The following is a 26,454-nucleotide window of genomic DNA, read 5'->3' as shown; positions in this document are numbered from 1 at the left end:
CTCAGCCTCCATAAACGTGTGAGCCAATTCCTTATACTAAATTTCTTTACATGCACACACACACACTGTTGGTTCTGTGTCTTGGAGAAACTTGACTTCTACATCTCAGATGGTTCGGGTGTTTGCTGAGATTAAGCTCACTTCTTTCTGGACTCTCTTTCAGTTCAGTCCACTTCAGCAGACATTTCTTGACCATGCACCATATCCCAGGGGAAGTCATGGACTGCCACTCAGAGAGCTGGCAGCAGAGAATGGGGCTGCTGCTGCCCAGGCTCCTAACATGTCCCTTCCCAATTCTGATTTTCATTGAAACATTTTTTTTCTGAGTCCCAGTTCAGATTATGGGAAATTATTAAGAGATGAAAAGAGCTTAGTGCTTTAATAATAATAATCAATCATTTGTGCACCAAATATTTCTTAGTGTCCACTGTGTACCAATTGTTATACCACACAAGCAGAAGCCACATGAACTACAGCTCCCAGGGAAGGGATGGCCTGTTGCTCCTACTGGCTTATAAGAGCTGATTGTATACATGGCTTCCCAACTCTGCATTCTGTGACATCTTTTTGGTAGCTGGAAGTTGGCCACCGTGGGGGTACTTGCACCATGGAAATAGGGGTTCGCTACAAATTAAGGTTTTTTTCTCCAAAGAAACAAACACGACTTTTTTTTTTCATTTTTATTTAAGTGTGCTCATGTGGCATGCTCTAGTGCCTGGCTCTGAATCAATGAACTTGCCCAACAGCTCTGCTGACAGTGAGATCAGCAGAGTTCATATTCTAGTTACTTCTTAGAAAACATGGGTCAGCAATTGACTGGAAAGTAGCTGCTGTGTGCTAAGTTTTGTTTTGGAAACTGTGACTAGAGTCAGTGATTTCTCTTCTTAACTCATGGCAGTTAAATAACTTGGTTTCATTTGTGAGTTTATAAAACAGTCTTAAGTAGGATGATCAGTGTGCGTGGCGCTCCCCTGATGGACACGTCCCACAGAGTCCCAGCTAAGCCAATCCCCTTGTGTGCTTGAAATGCTATTTACCAGATGAACATTTTATTAATGCTGAAAAGAACCAGCAAACAAGATGAACTGGGACTTGACGCCCCCCACCCCGCCCCGTGTAGACTTGTATGTCTTCTACAAATAATTACTGGTTTACAAATATAATCTGCTGCTTAGAAATGTCAGTGAAAATAACTGTAATTGTGTCTAGCTGCTGTGTCTCATTTCTTCATCTGTTTATTCATGAAGACTTCAATAACTCTTCATTTGAAATGGAAGATGAAGAAAGGCGAAGGGACATTTTTAAAGGGGGCGTATAAGATTTAATAAGTGCAAGTGCTCTTGATGTAAGTGGAATCTGCCCATTACACATGATTTCAGTCTTTAAAAAATAAACATGCTATAAAAAAGCCATCATGTGTAATGATAGAAAATGGAAAACATTTTTAAACCAAATAAAATATCAAAGTCTTACTAATATGCTTTCATCAAAAAGCTACTCCTGTTACTTTATTTCTAAAAAGAGACAGAAGGAAACTTTATCCAAATCAATCACATTTCCAAGAAATGATTTTTAAGAAAACTTTTAAGGTCCCATTTAAATTGTATTTTAAATTTTCTAAACATTTTGTGACAATAATTTTGTAAAATGGAATTCCTTATGTTCAGGACATTGCTGGACCTTCAGGACATTTTGTATGATTTTTGCTTGACTGACTTTTGCTACAGTCTTGGAAATGTCACCCACATTCTTCCTCCTGTTTATAAGCTAGAGTACATAGAACTTGAGAAAAATGATTTAAAATGTCTCCAACTAAATTTAGTTTACTTTGAAATCAAGGCCATTAATGTTTTGACTCAGGAAAGAAGAATCACATGAAACCTTTTTTTTTTCATGCCTAGCATGAATTTCATAAACCAGAAAACAGACGTATACTCTCCCACCCCTTTTAATTTGTCCTAGACTTTCATAATTCATCTAAAAAGTATTTATTACTTGCTAACTGCATGCCAGACCTGTTCTGGGTGCTGAGGATATAGCAGCAAGCAGCAGACTAGCATCCCTGTCCTCTGAAGCTTCCATTCTACCCTGGGAGACAAAGAACAAGATATATGGGAAAAGTCCTGACAGGGTGGAAGTCAGTGCTAAGAAGACATATAAGAGGCAGCGAAAAGAGATTGTTGGGAGTCTGGGATTTTACAGAGTGACACTGAGCAACGCCTGCAGGAGGGGTGTGGGGAGCCATCAGCTGTCTGGGGAAGAACATTCCAGAAGGAGGGAACAGCCAGCGCCTTCTGAGTTTGGGGGGCCATGAGGAGGCCTGCGCGGCTGGACGGCAGGGCCAGGGAGGTGTGGAGATGAGGTGCAGAAATTGGGGGGCTCAAGGGCAGGAGAGGGTGCTGACCGGCCACCTCAGCACTTGCGCCGTTGGTTTTAATACAGGTGGGATGCGAAGCCCAACCTGGAGGAGCGTGCACGGCAGGAGTGACCGTGGGGATGGGGGTGCGCTCAACGCGGGGTGCTGCGTGAACAGGCGTTGCAGGGTTTGAAGTGGGGATCGCTGGCAGCTCTCCGGTTGACCCTGCAGAGAAGTGACAGCAGCTTGGACCGGGTCGTCGCCCCAGAGGTGGGGGCAGAGGGGAAGGGGCGCGGAGTGTCACATTCTGGGTGTGGTTTGCACGTGTGGCCTGAGCGAGGAGAGGACGAGGCCGAGGCCGAGGTCCGCGTTGGTCGGAGCAGCCGCAGGGCCTTTACGCCTGTGTGCCTCCGTCCGCCGGTCTCGGCTCCTGGAGGGCAGGCACGTCGCTCTCGGGCGGTTTGGGAGGCAGCTCAGTGGGGATCTGAGCCGTCCTGCGCCGGAGTCTTCCTCTTTTCAGCGCCTCCTTGGCCCCCTCGGCGCGGGTCGCCGGCCCTGGCTTGGTGCCCAGGACCGGCGGGGACAGGCTGCCAGCGTCACGTTCTTGCGGCCGCGGGAGGCGGGCAGCCTTCCTGAAGGTCCCCTCCTCACGCCGCAGAGCAGAGCGGTTGCCTGGATCAAACGTTGGTTGTCCTTAAGCGCCAGGACAGTTGCAATGCGGGGTCCCTGCGCGGTTCTGCGCGGTGCTTTCCCCCACGCCCGGAGGAGTCCGGCCGCCTCCCGCCGCACGCAGGGCTCTGCTGTCGCCTGTGCTGGTGGTGGAGCTACAGGCGGGCTGCGCGGAGCCGGTGCCAGGCCGCGGGCTCTGCGCCTGGGGTCGCGCAGCTGCCACCATGCAGACGAGGGCATGGAGCGCGCTCACGGCCGCAGCCGGGATGTGCCCTTGACCCCTGCGCCGCCTGAGCTTGCCTCTGACTTAGGGGACTCCAGCGTCGCTTTAGGAGAGCGCTTCAGTTCGCATTCCCTCCAGCGACGCTTTGCTGCTGTGGGTGGGAGAGTCCTAAGCATTAGCTGCATCCAGTCGCTTGCTGAACGGCAGGGCTTCCGTGCGAAATCACAGAGCTCTGCACTCCAGCATCCTCCACGCCTTCCCCCTTCCCCTGGTGCCGCGTCCCACAGCCAGGCCCTGCTTCGGAGCAGAAGCTGCCTTAGGAACGGCTTTGAGTGGCCGGGCGGCGTTTCACTTATGCAGTTCTTCTTTTTGGAAATACCCAACAGCCCAGTGTATTTATATAATAATAACAATAATAATAATAATAATAATAATAATAATAATAATAATTAAAGTCTATACCAACTGATCCAATGTAACATATGCTAACACCCAGCTCTATCTCTAAAGGATTCTTTTTTAAAAACTTTTAATTTTGATATCATTAATGTACAATTATTTGAACAATATTCTGGTTACTAGACTACCCCCTTCACCAAGTCCCCCCCCACATACCCCATTACAGTCACTGTCCATCAGCGTAGTAAGATACTATAGAATCACTACTTGTCTTCTCTGTATATACTGCCTTTCCCGTGCCCCCGCCGCCCCCACATTATGTCTGCTAATCGGATTGCCCCATTTTCCCCCTTATCCCTCCCTTCCCATCCACCTTCCCCAGTCCCTTTCCCCTTGGTAACTGTTAGTCCATTCTTGGGTTCTGTGAGTCTGCTGCTGTTTTGTTCCTTCAGTTTTTCCTTGTTCTTATATTCCACAGATGAGTGAAATCATTTGGTACTTGTCTTTCTCTGCCTGACTTATTTCACTGAGCATATAATACCCTCTAGCTCCATCCATGTTGTTGCAAATGGTAGGATTTGTTTTCTTCTTATAGCTGAATAATATTCCATTGTGTATATGTACCACATCTTCTTTATCCATTCATCTACTGATGGACACTTAGGTTGCTTCCATTTCTTGGCTATTGTAAATAAGTGCTGCAATAAACATAGGGGTGCATATGTCTTTTTCAAACTGGCCTGCTGCATTCTTAGGGTAAATTCCTAGAAGTGGAATTCCTGGGTTAAATGGTATTTCTATTTTTAGTTTTTTGAGGAACCTCCATACTGCTTTCCACAATGGTTGAACTAGTTTACATTCCCACCAGCAGTGTAGGAGGGTTCCTCTTTCTCCACAACCTCGTCAACATTTGTTGTTTGTCTTTTGGATATTGGCCATCCTAACTGGTATGAGGTGATATCTCATTGTAGTTTTAATTTGCATTTCTCTGATGATTAGCGATGTGGAGCATCTTTTCATGTGTCTGTTGGCCATCTGAATTTCTTCTTTGGAGAAGTGTCTGGTCAGCTCCTCTGCTCATTTTTTAATTGGATTATTTGCTTTTTGTTGAGGTGCGTGAGCTCTTTATATAATTTGGATGTCAACCCCTTATCAAAAATGTCATTTATGAATATATTCTCCCATACTGTAGGATGTCTTTTTGTTCTACTGATGGTGTCCTTTGCTGTACAGAAGTTTTTTAGTTTGATATAGTCCCACTTGTTCATTTTTGCTTTTGTTTCCCTTGTCCGGGGAGATATGTTCATAAAGAAATTGCTCATGTTTATGTCCAAGAGATTTTTGCCTGTATTTTTTTCTAAGAGTTTTATGGTTTCATGACTTACATTCAGGTCTTTGATCCATTTTTTGAGTTTACCCCCCTACACACGGGGTTAGACAATAACCTGGTTTCATTCCCTTACACGTAGCTGTCCTAATGGATTCTTTTGAAAGAAATACAATTTACAAAAAGAACTGATGATTCTTTCGTTTCCCTTCCCAGTTCCATCTCCTCTTCTTCCACTTACTATCCAGAAATGGGTATGGAGTCTTCCTCCTCTCTCTGCATGTATATGCCATGTACACATGCTTGTGGGCGCAGTGTCATCTATAAATGCATTTAACATTTTTACACAAATCATATATATATCCTTTTGCAATAGGCTGTTTCACTCAACGTTATGTTTTAAGATTTATCCGTAGTGGTAAGTGTAGACCTATTCATATACCGATTTTTGCAGTGTTTCAATTCAGGATAATTGTTTCATAATTTTCTTTAACTCATAATTATTTTGATTGCTTTTAGTTTAAAATCTTTTTTTGAGATGTCTTTTTGTTACTTTTACTTTTGTTATGGTAAGAGGGTGGGTCATGTAGACATTCATTCTTGGGCATTTGCGGAATATTTCTCTGGACCTACTACATAGTCAGTTTTTTAAGTTTTTTAAAATCTTCCATGTGGGCATGAAAAGAGTCTTTTTTTTTCTATTTGGTGCAGGATTCTTAATGCCTCTTAGATCTAGCTGGATCACTATGATTTTCAAATTGATACGTCACTGGCACGTTCAGCAGTTTTTTTCATCCGACATTCATCCCTGTGGATGCGAGTCTCTGTGCACCCTTACCACTCTCTTGGGTGCCTCAGGAGCTCTCCAGGCTCCTTCAGCCATTTACAAGTTGGGCTAGTCTAATTAAAAACTCTGACATGATTTTTACTCCTCCTCCCTAAACTGCCCTCCTGGGCATGAAGGACGGGCCATGGGGACGTGGGCGGGAGGTCATTCTTTGTCCCCCCTCTTGGCCCCAGCTCCCCAGTGGGGATGCAGAGTAGAGGTGAAATGAATGCTCTGACTGCTTCTGTAGAAGCTTGGCTGCCCTCCGGAGGCCCTCTGCGTGGTAGCCCATGTGTGTGTGCACCAGGGGGTTCTGCAAGGTTCGCAGGAGTGAGGGACCCCGTTGACCTGACTGCTTCCAGGATCCCCCAGCCTGTCCTGGGGGCCCTCACCCCACATGACGGACAGCCCCTACTGATGCTCCAGCCCATCTCTGTATCACCAAGCGTCCATGTCTCCAAAGCATCTATGGCAAACACGTCCTTGACTGCCCCCTGTCCCCTGTATAAACTGGCTAGGGCCAGCTCTTAAACCCAAGTCTCCATTGATTCATGTCCCTCTTAGAAATGTGGGGTATGAGACTCCTCATCTCAGGTTCTTGACTGGGTCTTAGCCTGCAAATCTCAGGTAACAGGTAAAGTCTCACAAAGTGTACTTGGAGAACCATCCATACTAATTCTTTTGCCTGCTTGACCTAGCAATTTAGGAGAAAGTGACAATTTCTCTGTAACCTGTGATAGATTTTTCTATTTCTCTTTAAAATTCTGTTGATTTTTGCTTACATACTTTAGAGGCTCTGTAGTTTGTGCATACAGCTTCTGGAATTTTATATTTTCTTGGTGAATTACTCCCTGTTATCATTAAGCATTGCCCATCTTTACTCCTAATAATGGATTTTGTATTAATAATAATGGATTATCTTAATGTTTACTTTTTCCTGATATTAAAATTGTTACTTCCATTTTCTTTTTGTTAGTAGCTGAACAGCTTTCTTGGTATAACTGGTACACCTTTTTCAATCAGTTTATGTTAAATTTTTCTGTTTTTATGTTTTAGATATGTCTGTTGTAAATAGAATAAAACTTGGGTTTTAAAAACCACCCAAAATGAGAATGTTTATGTTTTGACAGGTGAGTTTAATCTATATAATGTGTATTTATGACATAATTAAAAAACATGTTTTATGTTACCATTAACTTATTTTGTGGTTTCCGTTTTTATTCCTTTTCTGACTTTATGAAATTTTTTTAATCCTCCTCCCCCACGTACTGTTTTTGGAATACGCACTCTAATTTTAGTCACTTTGGGCTTCTACAATTTTGTGGTTATTCCTCACTGAACAGAGTTGACAGGCAATATCTCTTCTCTGCACAGTTCTGGGCTTCTGGCCCCCAGCCCTACATGCCTCTCCTCACTGTTGCCTCGTACCTTCAGTTCTGCTTTGCTTTAAAGTTCTTCCACAGTGGCTTGTTGTTATCATATTTTAATTGTATCAGTGTTTATCAGGATTTATCAACTGTTAACTAATTTCCTTTGTTATTTACATTTCCTTCTTGAATTTAATATTTTTCCCTCTGGACTTGATTTCCATGTTACAACAGATGGACTCTGGTATTTCTTTAGTTAAATATCTATGAGTAGTAAAATTTTTAAGTCTCTACCTCAACGTGTCTTCTGTTTACCCTCACTCTTGAATGATCATTTTGCCTGACAGAATTTCAGGTCACTACTTACTTTCCTTCAGCACTTTAAAGATGCTATTTTATTGCCTTCTGGTATCCATGGTCATCGATGAGAACTTCTGCCCATCCACTGGCTCCTCTGTAGGTCATCTCTTTTCTGTCCTTTGTTCTTTTCCTTAATACTCTGATGGTTCATCATGACATGACTAGATGTGGATGTAATTATATTTATTTTGCACTGGACTTCTTTGCTTTTTTATTATTTTCATGAAGTCTCATTTCTTCCCTCAAATCTGGTTATTATTTCCCTCTAAGTATCTCTTTTGAGTATTTTTTATCTCCCACCTCCACTCTTCACTCACGATGGAAGTCCTAAGAGGTTTTGGGCAGCGCATTCTGGCTGTCATGCTCCTTAACATCTCTCTTTCTGTCTCTTCTTTCTGCTTTCTTTCTAGGTAGTTCACTATAATTTTTCTCATCATCTTTGGATAATTAATTTTTAAAAGCATCTATTAAAATGTTCACTTCTGGAAGTATCTGCAGTTACTTCAGCTCTGTCTGTTGCTAGTTTATTACACTGTCCTCCTTTTCATTATGGTTTTAATTACTTTTTGAAAAAGTCATTTTGAACTTACTTTATAGGCTCTTTTGGTTTGATTTTTATCCACAATGTCTGAGATGCTCCTCCTCCTCCTCCTTTGGTATCTACTCCATCTCCTAAAATCTACTATTTGAGTTTGTTCTTCGTGTACCTTGTAATCTTTGCTGGTGATCTCATCTACAGTGGGTACTGGTTCTTCCTTGTATGTTCACTGTAACCTAAGATGTGAAAATGTCCCTGTGGAGTAGGTTTTCTGTTTGCTTCTATCAGAACCCTAGGGGTTTGATTATGGATCAGTTATTTATCTATTACCTAGCTATCAATCATTTGTGCTGGGGTGTCCAATACAGGTAACAGAAATGTGGTTTTGATTCCTCACAGCTGGGTTTTTCCCTGCACACAGCAAGCTTTCTTGCTAGGGAGATTCCAATTCCAGCTGTCCGGCTTCCTCCGGGCCAGAAGCTGTGTCCTTGTTCTTGCTTGGGCCTCAGAACTCCACCCAGTCTTTAGGACTTGTACCTGTGACCCTTCTGGGTTCCTGGGATTTCTGCTAGCATTTGCCATTCTTGTTTTAATTTCCTTCTTTGCCTCTGGACCTTGAGAATTTATTTTTCTTTTTGCTCTCGGCTATTTATGTATATAAATTTTTTTTTTTTGGGGTGGTGGATGTTAGAGATTATATTTTCCATAGCATTTCAGTATGTTTGAAATGGGAATAAGGCCTGACTGTCTCAGGTGAGTCTTCCATGGGGTGACCTAGGGTTGTTTTTTTAGGAAGAATATTTGTTGTACTTCTATTTACATTCAGGGACAGAATGGACATTCGGTAAAAGAAATCATCTTTTAAAAACTCATTGCATGACAGTAGGTACCAATCACAGATGATTTTCTTGATATAATTTTCTGTTACTGGTGTTGAAAACATTGGGATAGTGTAGAGAGATTTTTGATAGTTCAAAAAGTGGACAGAAATGGAAGCAAAGAAAATAAAATCATCATTCATCTGACAGGAAAAACAGAAGTCTGCAAGAGAGTAAGGCTTCAACTACGTGAAAGAGGAAGCTCTTTCATGTTAAACACTGAAAATTTATTATTATTACGATAAGAACAAGTAACATGAGATCTACCCTCTTAACAAATTTCCAAGTGTATCGTAAAGTATTGTTAACTATAGGTACAACGGGAAGATTGCCTTCAGGGCAAACAAAGCAGAATGTGTGGTTAAGAATCGGGAAGGGGTCAGATGTTCTGCAATAAGTACACTCTCTAGTTAACAGCTCAGGTTCTCAATAAGAGAGCAAATGGATTTGAATCTTGTAGGGGATGAGGCTAAGAGAAATCTCATGAAGGTTATAAAACCATTCATATTCAAGCTGATCCTATCAGAGAAGGGTTTTTGGGTGTGGCTTAGACTGTCCATCAGGACCCAGCATGGACATGGTGATGGATTAGTACTTAGATAGGTCAAAGTAAATGATACTCATAGTGGGTAAGTTATAAAAGTGATAAAAGAGGTCACATATACTTGAATAGTTTTGGAAAGACACTCTAATGACTATAGGTAAATGAAATGTGAATGTAAATATAAATAAAACTCTGTATGCTTTGATAGGGAATTTTTATCTTTTTGCCTTTTGATCTCATTCTAGTAATTTATAGTCACTCGAAACTTCTTTTAATTTAAAAGATAATTTTACAGGAATATTAAAAATGTTTTACATTGTCCCAATTATACCATCCTTATGCAACTATTTTCATTTAGCATTCTACATCCCATTTGTGTGTGTTTTTTTTACTTGGTTGTAATCATACTGTGTATAATATTTTGCATTTTCTATCCAGTTCATTTTATAATAAATATTTTCAGATATCTATTAAAATTCTTGTTAATTTTGCTGATATTTTAGAAAATGGAGGCTTGCTCTTAAGATGTGGTACTAGTAAAATACAAAAGGAAGAGAAACAAGATTGCTAATTTGTTAAGTAAGGGCATTAAAAAAAACCTATTTTGTAATTTCAACAAATAAAAGACATTTTAACACCACCACCACCACCACCACCAATAAAAACTAAAGGATATAATCTTAAAAGAAAGGGAAATGCCTTCGGGTACTTTAAATTAGCTTCATGAATGGAACTACTATTCTTCCACTTTTCTCCTTATTTCTCCAAGAATGCTTGAAAACCTCATCAGGGACCTTTCCTAATACAAGAACAGGGTCAAGGATTCCCTGGACTGGGTGGTGTCTGGAGGAACTTACTGATGTCTGAGTTTGTGATTTTACTTGCAAAATAACTTATTAATTCAGCAGAACTGGCGAGAAAGCTGGGTATTTCAAGTGGCGGCCCCCAAAACCACTGTTTCTCCACACAGGGGGAACTTCCTCATGTATCCCCCCAAAAAAAGGAATCTCTGAGGATGGCTCTGGATTTTCTCTGCTTTGTTTTAATACAATTTTGTCTGAAAATCCTGAAAATGTTCAATTGAGGCTCTGTAAGTTGCTGAAGACCTTGACATGTTTCGCCATATGTGTTTGGCTGAAAAAAGACTTGAACTGGACATGTTTCAGATCTCTTCCTGTGGCAGAGATATTGTCTCAAAGAAGAGGCCTGTGGGAGATAATGATATGAATGAAATGTTTGACATTTTTGGACTGGCTTAATTTGATGTCAGTGAATATTCCGGTGCCTTCGGGTGTACAAGATTTTGTATTCACCCTGCTCTGTGTGCTCCAGCTGGCAATAAGTCTGAGTTCACCCTGCCTTGATGGCGAGGTTAACCCATCCTCAGGAGAGAGAGAAAACTCTTCAGCAGCTTTTCTGATGTGGCTGATACTTCACTTCTCAGGAGGAAATTCATACCAGTTGGAATCATGATTTTTTGAGGACTTTGTTCGGATCTAACAGTTCTAGGAGTGAAAGTCTCCTATGTTTTATTCAGGAAACTTCCAGCTGCTTAAAGGAGTTGAATGTTAAGCAGCAAATCACCGTTAGGTGTTGCAAGATATTCTTCAAAAGGGCTTGAGAGACAGAGAAGAAAAAAATCGCAAAGCCCACACATTAATGTGCTCCTAAGGATTATTTTCATGCTGTTGTTGCTCTGTGCTGTTATTTACAAACTGTAGAAGCATTTTCAAGATAAGAGTAGGTTTAAATTGTAATAAATACATCAGTGGCTGCTTTTCCAGTCTTTACCACTTTCTCCCCCCATTTAAAGTCAATATCAAACAACACTTAATTTTAAATGTCTGATGTTTGTACAGCTGTTCTGGTTTCTTTATTAAAGTTCTTACATTTGCAATGAAAGTGTCAAAAGGTAAAACCTGAAATTAAATCAAGAAGTAGGGAGTTTGTGCCAAGTGTGAATAACAGGATGAAAAGCGTTCAGGAAGACAATGGAAATGGCTCAGAGGACCTCCAAGGTCTTCACAAGTTCAACGCTTTCTTCATAAAATAACTTCCCTTTTAAAAAGTGTGTGTTAAGCTTTGATTTGTGCTCATTTAAATTTTCTTTTCATGTCTGTGAATTTGTTTTAAAGTTGCTTCTATTGTTCTAGGAGAAAACTGTCATCCTCTGTATTTAAAGTGGTGACTGAAAATGCTTGTGTACAGAAACGGTAGGTAGGGTCTCGGTCAGAGTGCAGTGCTCATGGGAGCAGGTAAAGGGAAGGAGAAACACTGATCGAGTAATCTAGGAATTACAATGGGTGAAAATTCCTCCTGAATGGGAACAATGCTGAGTTGTGATTCTAATCCCCACCCTGTATTCGCTTTTGGCAATTAAAACTCATAATGTCTCCTTATCTATCTATCTATCTATCTATCTATCTATCTATCTATCTATCTATCTATCTATCTATCTCTATGTATCTCTATCATCATCTCTCATCCATTAGCTGATCATTTATCGCTCTATATCCATCTATCTATATGATTATTTTCCACGTGAGCAAGTCTGTTATAATAGTGTGGTATTGCGCTGCTTCCCAACCTAGTTTACTACGTTGTCCTGGCCTCCTAAGGGATTTGCCTTAATTTTCTTTAGGGTTTATGAAACGGTAGGTATTTCAGGACCACGATGTGCACTCGTCACAGTTGAGCCTTCAGTTAGGATCCCATTACTGGTGTGATTTAAGCATCAGGTTGGACTCTTGCCCAGTGTGGTGGTTGTGTTGCGGGCTCTGTCATCTGAATTGGTGCGCGGGGGCCTGCTGACCAGTCCTGGAATCCACTGAGTCTCTCCATCATCTGACATCCATCTGTTTCAACACTAAAAGCTGATGGTGACTCCTGTGTTCAGTGGGGGCCATGTGGGTTCTGTCTAGTGCTCGTTCCCGTGTAAATCCAATCACCATAACCAGAGAAGAAAAAAACCAAATAGTGACAGCCATGAGAATCTTGGAGCCAAGGATTTTCAAGTGGGTTTAGATACGTGGATAAGTTGGCACCCCAGGCCCACTTCCACTTTTCAATGGGCTACATCAGTTTAGAAATTGCCTGAAGTCTCAAATTGACATATTATTGGCTTAGCTATAGAAGGCACTTTATAGTAGTTCTTGGTTGTTCAAAAAAATTAAAACAAAAACCTCTTGGTGTATTTCAGCCATAAATATCCTTTAATTGTTTAATTCTGCTTTCAACTGGTTCTGTGATTTTCTCCTTACTAAACTTTCTTTGTATTTCATTTTGTGGTCAAATAAAAAAGCTCCCCCTGCCCGCCCTTTACTCATGTCAAGGAGGGAGGAATAGTAGATAACAATTGATGAGGCCCTCTGGTCCTGGCACCCTCTGGGTGGCCATGGGGTGGGGTCACTCCAGTGTCCCTTTGGGGCCCCTTCATTGCACTCTGGGGGGCTGCTTTCTGCGGAGCAGGCGGCTGCCCTGTGACACTCCACTGGAGCTGTTCTCATACCTGTTCTCTGGGGAGTAATTTCTGTCTCACCCACTCTACCTTGGGAGAAAATGGGCAGTCAGCTGAGAACTTTCCGATCTCTATACAGCTGGATGTTTCTTCCAGCCACTGGCCTACTGGCAAATACTTCAGATTCTGTCTTGGTGCCCAGCCTGTCTCCCGGCCAGGGGTTTCCACTCTTGACCTTTGCAGCCCCAAATCTTTGAGCCAAAGGCAGGTGGGGTGAGGTGGGGGGTGGGGCGGGTTTGGTGCCAGCCTGGATCACTGGCCCTCTCTAGGCCATTCTGCCTCTTGTTGTTTACCTGTCTGGTGCTTCTCATTCTTGCAGACGTCTTGGCCTTGTCCCTGACTTTGGCCCCACTGCTCCCTGGTTTTTCCTCTTCTTGTTTCCCCACGTCCTGCAGAGACCAGGGGGGCTTTGTTGACCCTTGGCCTGATAGGTCCTGACACCTGCCTGCTTGTACCTGGTTTTGCTGGAGGGTTTCCCGTGACCATCTACCCTGCATGTGAGAAGCCAGTGGCTCTGCATTCACATGAGCTGGACTCCGTAGGGTGCAAGGCAGGATGCGACTTGGTTTGCCCCAGACTCACTGCTCAAGTCTAAAACACTTTTCATGCCCTGTTCTAAGGCTTCTCAGGTGCCAGACTTTCCCCATCACTTCCAGATACTAATAAACAGTCTATTTTCAAGTACTGAGAAGTCCAGGTAAGTCTAATAAATGAAAGTCCTTTTTCTGCCCATTTTTCAGTCTATTTATGAAGATCCTTTGCATCTTGAGCCTGTCTCTGAATGGGAAACTGCTCTGTCTCCGGGCTTGCTCTTCCCCTCCTCCTTCCCTACTGACCTCCGCCTCTGGTCCTCGGAGCTGGGGCAGGAGAGGACAGCAGGGGGGCTTATGAAGGTGAGGCCCCTGTGCTGGCTCCTCCGTGGGCATCGGAGGGTGCCTGGCGGCTCTTGGGGGGCCATCCCCACAGCTTTCTGTGGTGTGCTGATGCTCCCCTGGGTGTCTGCTGCTGACAACCTTCTGACCGTGGTCTCCCTGAAGAAATGCTGGGTCTCCGACCCACTCTGGCCAGCCCCTTGGACTCCCCCCGCGGTGTGGCCCGTGGGACCCAGGAGAGCCCTGAGTGCCTCTCTTCCAACTCCTGTTGGTGGATGGAAATGGAGGTGTATTTACGCCACATGGAAATCAGCAAGCTCTACAAATCAGCCCCCAGATTTTGGAAAGACCCCCTCCTCCTGTAGGTGGGGAGGGTCAGGCTGCCGTCCTTGCTGTGTGGGAAGTCGTGGCTTGGGCAGCCCCCGTGACGCTGGCTGCTGAGATTCACCTCAGCACACTGTGAACAATGGATGCTGTCCATTTTGCCGATATCACACGGATGAATGATGTCTAAGTTCTCTCCTGACTCTCCATTATGGGATTTTGTTATTCTAAGTTTTACCTGGCAGTTCTGGTAATTTACTCTGCACCTGTTGGATCTGGGATGTGCTGCCTAGGTACCCCTCAGGAAGGGGGGACTTACTCCGCCAGACGCTGGGAGTGTGGCCGTCCCTCGTCGGGGGCGCCAGCGGATGGCAATCACCCTGCCCAGGGTCATGGGAGCCCAGGACTCATCAGTACAGGAGTGGCAGGCGCTCTGGGGAAATAGGATGGATATAGATATGGGGTGTAGATATCTGTGTCTGTGTCTGATCTATATCTGTAACACTACCTATAGCTATATCTAGTATCTGTATCTATATCATCATCTATCTATTTCAATGAAATTTTTTTCAGGAATTGGCCCACACATGTGTGGTGGCTGGCAAGTCTGAAATCTGTAGGCTGGGCTAGCAGACTGGATTCCCTGGGCAAGAGATGATGGTCCAGTCTTGCTTCTGATATTTTTGGGAAGGCAGCAGGCTGGGCACTCAGGGTTTCTGTGTTACAGTCTGGGGGACAGAATCTGCTACCCTGAGAAATGTTAGGCATTTCTTTTTAGCCTTCAACTGATTGGATGAGGCCCACCCATATTGGGGAGGGTAATCTGCTTCATTTTAGTCTCCTGATTATAGATGTTAGTCCCATCTACAGAGCACCATTGCAGCAACACCTAGACTAGTGTTGGACTGAACAGCTGGACTCCAGAGCCTAGCCAAGTGGACACACAGAGTTAACCACCCAGCAAAGGTTAAAGGCCTGGCCTGTTGCTCTCAACTCCCAGCTCTGAAGGGTCCGCGCAGCTCCAGAATGCCCATGGGGTCATCCAGGGCTTTGTTAGGGTTGGGTCATAGTTCCCCTTCCCCCTGCCCAGTCCTGCTTCCTCCCAAGAGCATACCTATTGAATGCCTGCATGCTTATCTCCAAGTCAACCTGTACTTCCCCAGGAACCTGCCCTGCAGAACCAGGTAATTGGCACAGGTGCACCACAGGACTGGGTTTCATCTCCTGCCCTGCCTGTACTGCTGTGGGGGCATGATTCATGCTCACCAGAAACACTTACCTTTATAGGACCTCTAATAGTGAGATATGCAATTCCAGGGAACACAGTATTGAATGATCACAAGTAAGCTCCCAAACTGTGTTTTACCTTCTCCAGAAACCATTTTAGCAACTAATTAAGTAGTTAATATTTACTGAGGGCTTGTTGTGTTCCAATATCTTGGCTCATTTAATTTTCACAACAGATTTGTAAGACAGACATGGTTATTGTATTTATTTTATAGATGTGCTAAAGGAGTCAAAGAGAGGTTAAGTAAGTTGCCCAGGGTCACACAGCCATCCTTCTCTCCCTCATGATGCTGTAAACATGAATGGGGGATGATAGAGGGAGTGGTAGGGTTGTCCTGGGTGCACACATCCTCCTCTGCACTGAGGGTGGTGGGAATATGTTTTCTGGGCCACAGGTCCCATGTAGATTGAAAGTAGTGAATAGGAGAGTGACTGCGGCTTGTCCTCTGCTTCAGAGGAAACTTCTTAAGAGCAAGGAGCAGGCTGGTGGTGGTCACAGGATGAAGAAAGAAGACAGTGATGTTAGAGCAGCTAAGCTCTCCTCCCAGGCCTGATAAATTGGTGTCTGTTCTGATTTCCTTTGCACCGATCTCCAGGCTTTTGTTCTGGGAGGCTGCCTTTCATTTTGGTAAATGCAGATGGACACAGTTGGGTGGAGGGTGAGTGGTGTAGCTTCTGAGTCTCCCCAGGGTTTGTCCATACCACGTCTGAAACACCAGTGTTAGGGCCACTGCTGGGAGGGTACCTACTACCAGCCCAGCCTGAAATTACATTCCTGAACCTTCTCAAGAAGGCCATTTTGGCAGGACGAGATTTTTGGAAGTGAATTCAGAGAATTGATTGCCAAAATGTAACATTTCAGAGACATCCAGTAAACTAAGGGATTCTCTGGAGAAACTTGGAGGCACTGAAACAAAGATTAGCTTGCAAGTATCTGTACATGGGGATGTTTGGCTTTGAGACTATAGATAAATTAGTTCTGTTGAATAATCAGGCCACTTGTAGCCCTGTTTTGCTGTCTCTGGGAAGTCCTCCCATTTTTTCTTGGGGTTTAACTGTGAAAGAGGATCGTGGAGCTCAGGAAAGGGCCCCGCAGTGGAGCAGACACACAGAAAGCTGTGGGGAAGCTTGACTCCTGTTTGTCTTCTCTGCTGCTGAACCAGTGTGTGATTTTTTCCCCCCATTCAGGAGACAGCATGGTTCATGGAAGAAAGTGGCTGGGTTTAAATCCTGCGCTCGAATCCCTGCTTGTCCACTTACTAGCTCTGTGATCTTCATAAGCCTCAGTTTCTTCATCAAGAGAAACAAGGATCGTAATAGTCACCTTGCAGGTTCTCTCTAATAAACATGAGTGGCCCTAAAGGCCCTGCGGTTTGGATCGATGAACAAGATTGTCGCTGTCACCCAGAGATATAGCAACTGACTTAATTGTGTTAACTGGCTTATGCATTTGCTTTTCACACAAAGGTCAAGGTGTTATCTCAGCTTTGAATTGTTCTTTCTTTGAGAAAGCCAGCCTAGAAGGTCCAGTCTTGGGATTGCAAAACCTGGTCAGAGTTCAGAGGGTGAGGCCAGCAAAGAAAAGATGGGGCGCCTAGTAGCACCGTTCCCAGCAAAAGAAAAAAAAGCTGGATAAATCCTAGAATTGTGCCTTGTGAATGCTGCAAATTGAAAACTCAAAGAAATTTCAAGCAGGTGGAGACTCCCCTGACAGTTGGCTTAACAGGCAGGTGTGTGGAGGTGATGGTGGCCCCAGCTCTGGACACCCTATGCTCTTCTCTGGGTGCGGCCCGCCTCAGAGCCAGCCTGGTCCCTTTTGCTCGCCAGGAGTCCGAGGCACAGTCCCTGAGGAGACACAGCCCTGAGCGCTGGCTCACTCTGACTCCTTCATGGGTCAGGGGCCTGAGGATGAAATTTCTCATTCTCGGGGCTGACACGGAACTGCTCCTCTTCACCAACATCCTACTTTGCCCTGTTTTCCATCCTTCTCTCCTTCTCTCTTGCTGTCACCTTCTGGGCCCATGCCACTGGGCCCTGGCATTTCCACCACTTCCTGTGGCCCCCTGGACGGCCCTGTCCTCGTCCCTCTGGCAGGACTGTGGCAGCAGCCTGTGGGCCGCCTTTCCTTCCTGCAGTCAGCTGCCTTGAGAACCTTCCCCAGGCCCTCTTTGGAAACTCCATTCCACAGATACTCAAACGTCTCCAGCTGCTATTTTCAGAGTAAGGTCAAACTTCAGAGCCAGTACTTCTAGGCTGAGCTGATGGTCTTGGTCCAGCCCTCGGGGCCCCACACACGCCTTCATGACCCAGCCAGTGTGCCCACTGTTTCTGCCCGCCGGGGGTCTCCCCTGGCTCCACTTTTCTGCAACATCAGCCTGAGAGACTGGTTCAGCTTCTCTCTACAACCTCTCTTCCAGGCGATTGTCCTGCTTTGAGAAGCTCTCCTTGACCACCTCAGGAGATGGCAGAGATGCTAAAGGCATGGTTATGCTGCAGACAGAGCCTTTACTATATTGTCTTAAGTCCTCACATGCAGAGGTGGCTGCACTGTGCCTCCTGTATGCCAGGTCTTCTGCAGCCACATCACACTTGACTGCCTGTGTTGCTCATTCCCCCTGCCTTGATTACCCTCCTCTCTCATGTTTGTGTAACTTCTTCCTCTTTTCCTTGATCTGTTTTAAATCCAACATCTGAAGCTGAAGCTCCCTTTTCCTCTCCACTGAGCTGGTCCAGTGTCTCTCGTCAGAGCCACTACATTGCCTCTTACTCTAGATCCTAAAACCAGCTTATTCTTCTGCAAGGCATGCAGGCTCTTTGGGAGCGAGAGACACACCGTGAACGTTTTCATTGTGTGTATCCCCGGGACACAGCTCTTTGCACGGGGCGGTCAGTTAATGCTTAGGGAAGGACCCGTTGATGATGGGTGTCATGGAGAATTCTGTATAGGTGGAGTGTGTAGCTGCAAAGCCAGAGCCACATTATAAACCTCATATCCTCGGTACCAGGGAAGACATTACGGCAAGCCTCGCGATGTCTATTTAAAATATGAAAGAGGATTTAAATTTTTTATTTCCACATTGCATCTAGTACATATGAGGTGATCTTTATGTAATTCTCTTAAACTGGTCAAAAGTCAGGGGAAATGGAAAAGCGGTTTCAGCGCTCCTGCTGCTAAAACACGCATCACCAGAGAGCCAAGCGTCCTAGCAGAGGCAGAGAGCACAGATCTGCTGTCGCGCTGAGGCCGAGGCTCTTTGACATTCCTCACCCTTAAAGAACATGAGGAGACCTTCCCTGTTGGTATTCTGTAAGTACCTGTCAATTCCTTTTTTTTTTTTTAAACAGCAAAGCAATATTGGCAGATACTGTAGAGAATTACTCCATCATTAGAATCTCAGTATTTTTCCTCTTTCTCCTTTCTGCCTTTAGGCTGGTTAACTTTTCTTAGGAAAGCCTCTACCCTTGCCCTGTCTCCAGTCCAAATCAATACATGTGCCTCCTACAAGTATCAGTGTGGTGCTGGTAGAAGGATTTCACCTAAAAATGATAATCTGTGATGTTTTTTGGGCCCCTGAACTCTATTAATGTAAATTGCAGTCATTTTGGTTCTCTGATGGATCATCTTGTGACTCAGGACTTTTGCATTTCTTATTTATAATATTGAGATGTTGATACAATATGGATCAGTTTAACTGGCAGTTATTTCTATAGACAACCTCTAAAGCAAGTATGTATTATTGACAGTGTTTTAATTTTTTTGTGCCCGGTGTTGTTAATTTAAAACTCTGAAACAGACCTCATGGTTTGTGAAGATGGGATTGATGCATTTGCCATCTTTAAGATTTGTGATTTTATCAAGGCAATTCGTCATGAGGGTCAAATTTTCTTCTAAAACAGATTTGGGGATTCTGTTCTCAAAGATAGATTTTGTTTGATGAACTTTCTTAGAAGTACATCATGTTCCTTTAATGTGTGGCCTGTTTGTCAGTTGTCTGCTATTATGAAATGACTAAATATTTATGTTTTCCAGTTGAATTTAGGGGAAAAAAAGAATCTCTGGTAAATGTGTTTCCCTTAACAGAAGGCTCAGTGTAAACGGGAGAGAAGTGGTATTTATAGTTGTTTTCACTTTCTTGATGTCACCTGCCTTTCAAATGCAGCCTGTTTTCCTTCAAATGTCTCATTTTTACTGGGGACCTGGAGTCAGATCCCGAGGGGCCTCCTAGCTGTCTTATTTTGTCCTGGGGGAAGCGGGCAGCCACACCTTGCACTCTGACTGTAGCCTGGTCCTTTCACGTGCAAATGACAGGCTGGGAGGGAGAGAAAGACCCTGACTGTTACTTCCTCCAAGAGCAACAGGGGCTTTACAAGTCAGCAGGCGCCTTCCTGTTCAGCGTTCCTGCATTTTGCTCTCTCCACGGAAAAAGAACGGGGAAGCAGCACTGCGGACAGAGGTTGATTTAGTGTTGTGAATGGCAAAAGACTGACCCCAAAAAACGAAGTGAAATGAAACCAAGCAACAGCCAAACAAACCTGGTAAGAAGTGGACATCTTGGCAATTTCCACGGCTCAGACATGATGCATTTTCTTCCACCCTCACCATTTTCTTCTGGCAAAACTGCTCTTGTTTATTTTTGCAGCATCTCTATGACGGAGCAAAAGGAGACCCTCCGCGTGATTCTGTAAGATCCCAAGAATTGCCTCCCGAGCTACAAGTCACAGCAGATAACGCAGCATAGTGAATTAAAAGTGGATACCGCCACCCGCACACACACCAACCTTGTCAGTCTGAAGGGAGATAACGATTAATGACGCATGTTTGGGACCACTAACCACGTTCAGGAAGCAGAAGAGCTTCTATGAAGCAATTTCAGAGCACCTGTCTTCCCATATTTTCCCAGGTTTTGAACTCCGTCTCCCTCGTCTCGGGCCCCCCAGAAGTGACTGTGGATAGAACTGTAACATTTCCAGAATATCTCGCCTGGCTTTAGTGCATTTGCATATCCTCAGGGGTGGAGAGAAGTTCATCTCCATGTCAATGGCTAATTACCTAGGCAACTGAGGGCATATCTGAACCTGAGAGTATAAGGGGAGCGGCTGGCCTGCCTGCTGGCTTCTTCAGGAGCAGAGGAGAGAGACGGCCCTGGACTGCAGTTTGTGAGCAATAAATGGGTTTTAAACTTTATTTCTCCCTTTGACTGATATCGGTTTTTAGAGGTATTTTGCCCCGGCTTCCCTCTTGCCAGACGTACAGTGACCTGTCCCAGGGACTTAGCTCCTCGAGGGCAGCTGCTGGTCGGGCCCACAGATCCTCACGGCCATCACCCTTTTCCTTCACAAGAGTTTCAGGGCCCTTTGCCTCTGGCTTCTGGAGCACAGGTGTGCTGGGTGAGCCCCTGCAGGCTTGCTGGAGCGACTGCGTGCGTCTCTGTCCCTCTGCGTTCAGGGGCTCCAGCTGGTTCCTTAATATTGGCCATCATGGAAACAGGTACTCCACAGAAATTGCCAAATGCTGCAGGTCAGTTTTCCCTTGGATTGCTGGTGGTGGAGCATCTAGTGGCATACCACTTCTGCTGCGGCCGCGGGGTCCCACCCACCTGCCAGACCTGATCCCCACGAATGTGCCATGGGGACACACCCTTGCTCTGTCTCTTCCAGACTGGACCATCCCTGGCTCCTTTGTATCTGTGATCTCTGTGTCTGCCACTCCACCAGTTCCCTCTATCCTGCCTGTACACATACCTGCTTTTCTCACCGTTAACAAACAAACAAGCTAAACCTTCTAATTGGATTGTAAGCTTCTTGACTTCATGACTGAGTCTTGTGCCCTTTTGCATCCCTAGCTTCCAGCAATTTCTGAAACACAGTAGGCATGCAACGAATGTTGGTGGCTGAATGCTTTAGTGCTTTTTCCTTGAACTACTCTCTTTTTGCTGCTCAACTCCTTTCACAAATAGCCTGTGTTGACTTTCATGTGTCCTCTCAACCACGCACTGCTGAACTGTTTGGAAACATTCTGCAGCCAACGTTGTGAGCCGCCACCACCACGAGCTTTTGACTTATGAGATCCAGTGTCTGTTTTCAGTATGCGTGGTTGGTTAAACGAATTTCTCATGCTCATTTATCTCTGCAGATTGGAATCTGTGGGCCATTTCCATCTTACTGAATGTCCTTTCTTGGCTTCCATGATGTGGATTGTTTTTAGCTTCCTCCTAATTCTCTGACTCCTCTTCCCTGTGTTCTTGGCTATTTTATTTTTCTCCTTCAGTCTCACAAATAGTTCAGGTGCTGTCCTCAATCATATTCTGCCTGAGCAACTCCTTCATGGAAGTTACTCTGCAGCTAGGGATCAGACAAGGCAATGGGGGAGTGGTATGTGTGGTTCTTTGCTTATAACTCTGTCTCTCCCACTAGACTCTGAACTCACGGATAAAGCCCACTCCTGATTAGTGCTTAGCTCAACAATTGGCACATGGAGGGGACTCTGTCAGTTGCATGTTGGGTGGATGGTAATGGATGATGGATGAATGCATGGATGGATGGGTGCATAGATAGATGGATGATGGATGGATGGATTTGAAGGGTAGGTTGAACTTAGATTATGGATGGAAACATACCAGTGGAGCTTCTTAGGTAGATAAGTCTCTCAACATTTCTGAGCTCACACTTGGTATCCTGTGTGAACATAAAGATGGAAGACAGTCTCCCTATAGCATGCCTCTCCCAAGTGCACTCTTTCACCTTCATACCTTTGCTCCTCTGTCGCCTCTACTTTGCACGCTCTCCTCTCATTCCTGCCTTTGAATACCAAGTGCCCTCCATGTACTAACTCACCCCCTGAAGAGGCATTGCCGTTCCATGGTGCTGGAGGGATTGCTGCCTCTATGTACCTCTCTTAGTAACCTTACCACTTTCTACCTCCAATCAGTCCTTCACTAGAAGTATAATCCCCCATCAAACCCTTTGTTTATTAAGGGCATGTCCTATCCAGTGCTGGGCACTCAGTACAAGATTGAGGAGATTGACAGAGGTCATGTATCTTGCTAATTGTTATGTTTCTTAAGCCTTCAATATAGTGGAAGCAAGGGCTGCTGGCTGAGCTAATTTCCAGCAGGTCGTTTTATTTTTAAATTAGAACTGAAGAGCATAATCAGCATGTCTGTCTGAGCTGGATACGGATGGTAAAAGAGCTGAAAGTGACAGATTTGAATGCAGATATGCTGGTGTGTTGGCTGCTTTGTGCCTTCAGCATTGGTTAATTCTGCTCTTCCCCATCCAAGGTAGAAACCTGGAGGATTTCCTTCATTTGTTCCCAGATATCCACAGCATATTGGTTTCATCCTCAGGCTACTGCCTCTCACAGACCTGAGATGGCTGTCACAGTTCCAAGTGTCACACAGACAAGATAATATCGATGACCATTTTTGTCATCCAAGGGACTTTTTCTCAAAAGTCCTCTAGCTCACTTCCGCCAGTGTTGAGTTGACCAGAATTACAGCCCATTTAGTGGCACAAGGAAGGGGTGTTCAGCAGTAGGATTTACCCCTTAGGTTGGGGCAAGATCCACCTGCCCCGAGGCATGTTGGGTGTGTGGGCTACACACCCAAACAAAATTGGGGTTCCTTCTGTAAGGGAGAAGGGGAAGTCAGTTGCCTGTTGTCTTTGCTGCCTATAGGAGGTTAAAAATGAATAGACTGGCTCCTCTGTGTCTTTGTTCACCATGACCGTGGGGATGCCAATGGCCTCACTGTCCCCGGATCCCCTCTGTCTGTCCCTTGCGGGAACGGAGGCTCCTCATGAAAGTTGGCTGCTCTTCACCCAAGTTCCAGGCTGTTTCCTGCCATGGAGGCAACCCTTCTGGACATCTAATTTTCTATCTTCCCAGTAGTTGACCTCTTTTATGAAGTATTTGCTTTTGTTGACACAAGGTGGCCAGAAAAATCCACGTGTGGGTGGTGGCTCCTTGTACAGTTTCTGGGGAATGGGGCGTCACACATCCCTGAGCATAACGATGCCCTGCCTCTGTCCACTGGTCACTGTCACAAACACCAGCTCATTGGCCTTGCCGGCCTTTCTTGCCCACAGCTTGCAGACTGGCACAATGAGGCCGAGAGCAGCTTCCTGGCTGCTGGAGGCACAGCACAACCTGGGGCTTGAAGCCCAGGTGTCTTTCTGCACCGAGGCTGCCTTGCCAAACTGAGCTCGCCCTTCAGGTGCCAGATATGTTTGGCTTTAACCATTTCCAGTGAGAACTTTTATTGATCACATGAAATCTTTGCCTCTCACTGTGCAGAATATGGAGCCTTACTGAATCGAGGGTCCCAACCATGGCAGAGTTGGGGGTCCTCACATGGGCCACGTGTTCCTCTGTCTTTGTTTTCTGCAGGACCAGGGGCTATTGGCGTGGGTTGAGCAGTTTGCTCTCATTCCAGAGTTCCCAAATGGCTGTCTCTTTTGAGTTCTTGAGTCTCGTTTGCATAATTCTCTGCCTTTTTACTTTGGGCCAGCTGTTGCCTCATGAGGCTGGTAGCGTGCCTTTCTCTGGCAAAGCTTCTCCACCTGCACTTGGTGACATCTTCTTTGATCCTTTGTGGGGTCTCAGTTGTGTTATAGATAATTTATCTTGTCAGATAAATGAAACATTAATAACACCATAATGCTAATTCAAAAATACCCATTGCACATATTTAATAGAATCTTCTCTGGGCTGGTCTTTAAATCACGTCCAACAGTGTTCAGTCATCAATCAAGTTATTCTTTCGGCATAGTCAAAGTTTGGCACAAAAATGTACGATAGGATGATGTAGTATAGGAAAGCTTAGCCCATGCTTTTAAAACTCATTCCCCTTGCCAGCAATTGGAAACTAAATGCTAGTTTAACCACTTGTCCATGGAAAGCGTTTAACCAAGTGATAATCAATATTGCTTTTTGGATTTAGACAAAAAATAATTTGGAAACACCCTCATTCACACAAGGTCTGTACGACTAATGTGCCGTCACCGTCCCATTTGCCACTGGACATCCTGTCCCTGCAGACGGGAGGTCAGCTTTGCTCTGAAAGGCTGGATGGTAGAAGACATACATCACTGTCAGGGAAATGCTTTGAAAATGCATGTAGGATTATAAGTAAGATGGTAATTGCTTAGTTTGTTTCTGGTTGTCAAGATGAATATTTTTGGTTTTGGAAATTAGAAAAATATGCAGAATTATAAAGAAGAAAATAAGAGTCCCTGTAACTCATATTGGAAACCCAGGGCCACTTTGCTGGTGAATTTGTGGGCTTCCTTCTGCTTGTCCTCTGCTTTCTACCTTCCCTCCTGTTTCTCTTTCATCTATTTGTTTTCTTTTTACAGTTTTGAAATCATATTTAAGTGTGGTCAAAACTTATCCTTATTTTTTTCCTAAGAATTTATATTTTCCATAGCACAACAAACACTTTGCTAGGCCAGCAGGGTGACTACGATTACGTGTCTTGGCGCACAGGCCCCAAGGCTTCCGGTGGGGTTGGCCAGGGCCTCTCGAGTGCAGAGGGAGGGTCAGCTGGCCTGTGGAATCCTTTATAAATAATATTGTCCGTTGCAAATATTGGTTTTGAGGCAATACTTAAGGCAGTTTTCTAACTTGAAAATATTTTCAACGGAAACAGTTGCCATTTGCAACTTGTCATGTTGTGAAGATTCTATTAAATGTCATATTTTGGGATTGTATATTTTACTTGGAAAGTTGCACAAGCACAGAAATTCCTGTATCTTCAACAACAACAAAAAGATTGGATTTTAAAGCTGTGCCGATGGGTATATTCTAAAAAGATTTTTCTTCCTTCCTTCCTCCCTTTCTTTTTCTTTTCCTTTCCTTCCCTTCCCAAAAGGATCTTTCTGTCTGTCTGTCTTTTCTTTCTTTCTTTTCTCTCTTTCTGTCTCTCTCTCCCCTCCCCCACCCCCCTCTTTCTTTTACCCTTCATTTGGCAGTGTTCTAATCTTTAAAAACCCCTTCTAGCATCTCCAAATTAAAAGGGTTGTTTCCAGGGACTAAAACAATTGCTGAATTGCAGTTCTCAGGATGTGGAATAAACCCTATTGCTCTGTTTTGAGCAGAGACAAGTGTTAAAAGAACAATCTGGGGAAACCATTATTACTAACGCTGGGGGTTGTAAGGAAAGGAAAACATTTTCAAAATATTTTCTTTGCAAAAGTATATGTGTGCCTCAGATGCCAGCTCCGGCTCAGGCTTACTCTGTTCCTCATTTGTGCTTCACATTGTTGAGCTTCCTTCGGAGGAAGGCCGCCTCCTCCTGCCCGTTTGCTGAAAGGGAAGGATTCGAAGTGCATTTCCCTTTTGGGATATTTTAAAATATTGTTTAAGAAATAGGTTTTGTTACTAAATGTACAGTTGGCCCGTGGTATTAATATTTGGGGGAAAGAAAGAAGGTTTAATATATCTAAATTCTCTTTCAGGTTGTTCCAATGTCTTCGAAGACTCCAGAAAAGCTGTGTTGACCAAAGACAGGACAAATGACTCACAGAGAAAAGAGGTGGTGCAGCCAAGGGCAGTTAAAGGTAACAGAAACCCCACAAGATCCTACCCTCCTCATTGAGAATTTTTAAAAAATGCAAATATGTAAATGTTTGGTAGCTTTTGTATTTGGTACCTGTGGCCCCAAACCTACCAGACCTGTCCTTGGACCCTCTGGTGTACGTTGAGGGATTATGTCAGTTGCATGGTTTTCCCTCCCAATTAAGATGCTGCTTGCCCAGTGCCTCCCAGCCTGCCCCCCGACACTATAGAGAAGTTTAAATCACTGCTTTGTCAGTCCTGTAATCATCACGACTCCTGTGCCCACTGCCCTCTGCTGCCTTCTGCTCTCTCCAGAAGACCCAGAGGGCAGCGGGTAGTATCTACACACCTGTGCTTTTAAGCTACTTACATTTTTGTCATATTACTGAATTTGGTTTGTAGTTATTTTATA

The 26,454-nt window shown here is 44.5% G+C and overlaps 1 protein-coding gene across 5 annotated transcripts in view; it reads left to right on the top strand.

The window, feature by feature from the left end:
* ERG (ETS transcription factor ERG) overlaps nt 1-26,454 on the top strand; it is a 242,985-nt gene that overhangs the window by 38,689 nt on the left and 177,842 nt on the right. For all 5 annotated transcript variants that reach the window (XM_057504584.1, XM_036899232.2, XM_057504591.1 and 2 more), the window contains exon 2: nt 25,943-26,044. The gene's annotated coding sequence lies outside the window, so the exon portion shown is untranslated. The remainder of the gene's footprint in view (nt 1-25,942; nt 26,045-26,454) is intronic.

Source organism: Manis pentadactyla, chromosome 1 (genome assembly GCF_030020395.1).
Source record: "Manis pentadactyla isolate mManPen7 chromosome 1, mManPen7.hap1, whole genome shotgun sequence".
Lineage (NCBI taxonomy): Eukaryota > Metazoa > Chordata > Mammalia > Pholidota > Manidae > Manis > Manis pentadactyla.
The sequence above is the reverse complement of the archived record's forward strand: the minus strand, read 5'-3'. Positions and strand labels throughout refer to the sequence as shown.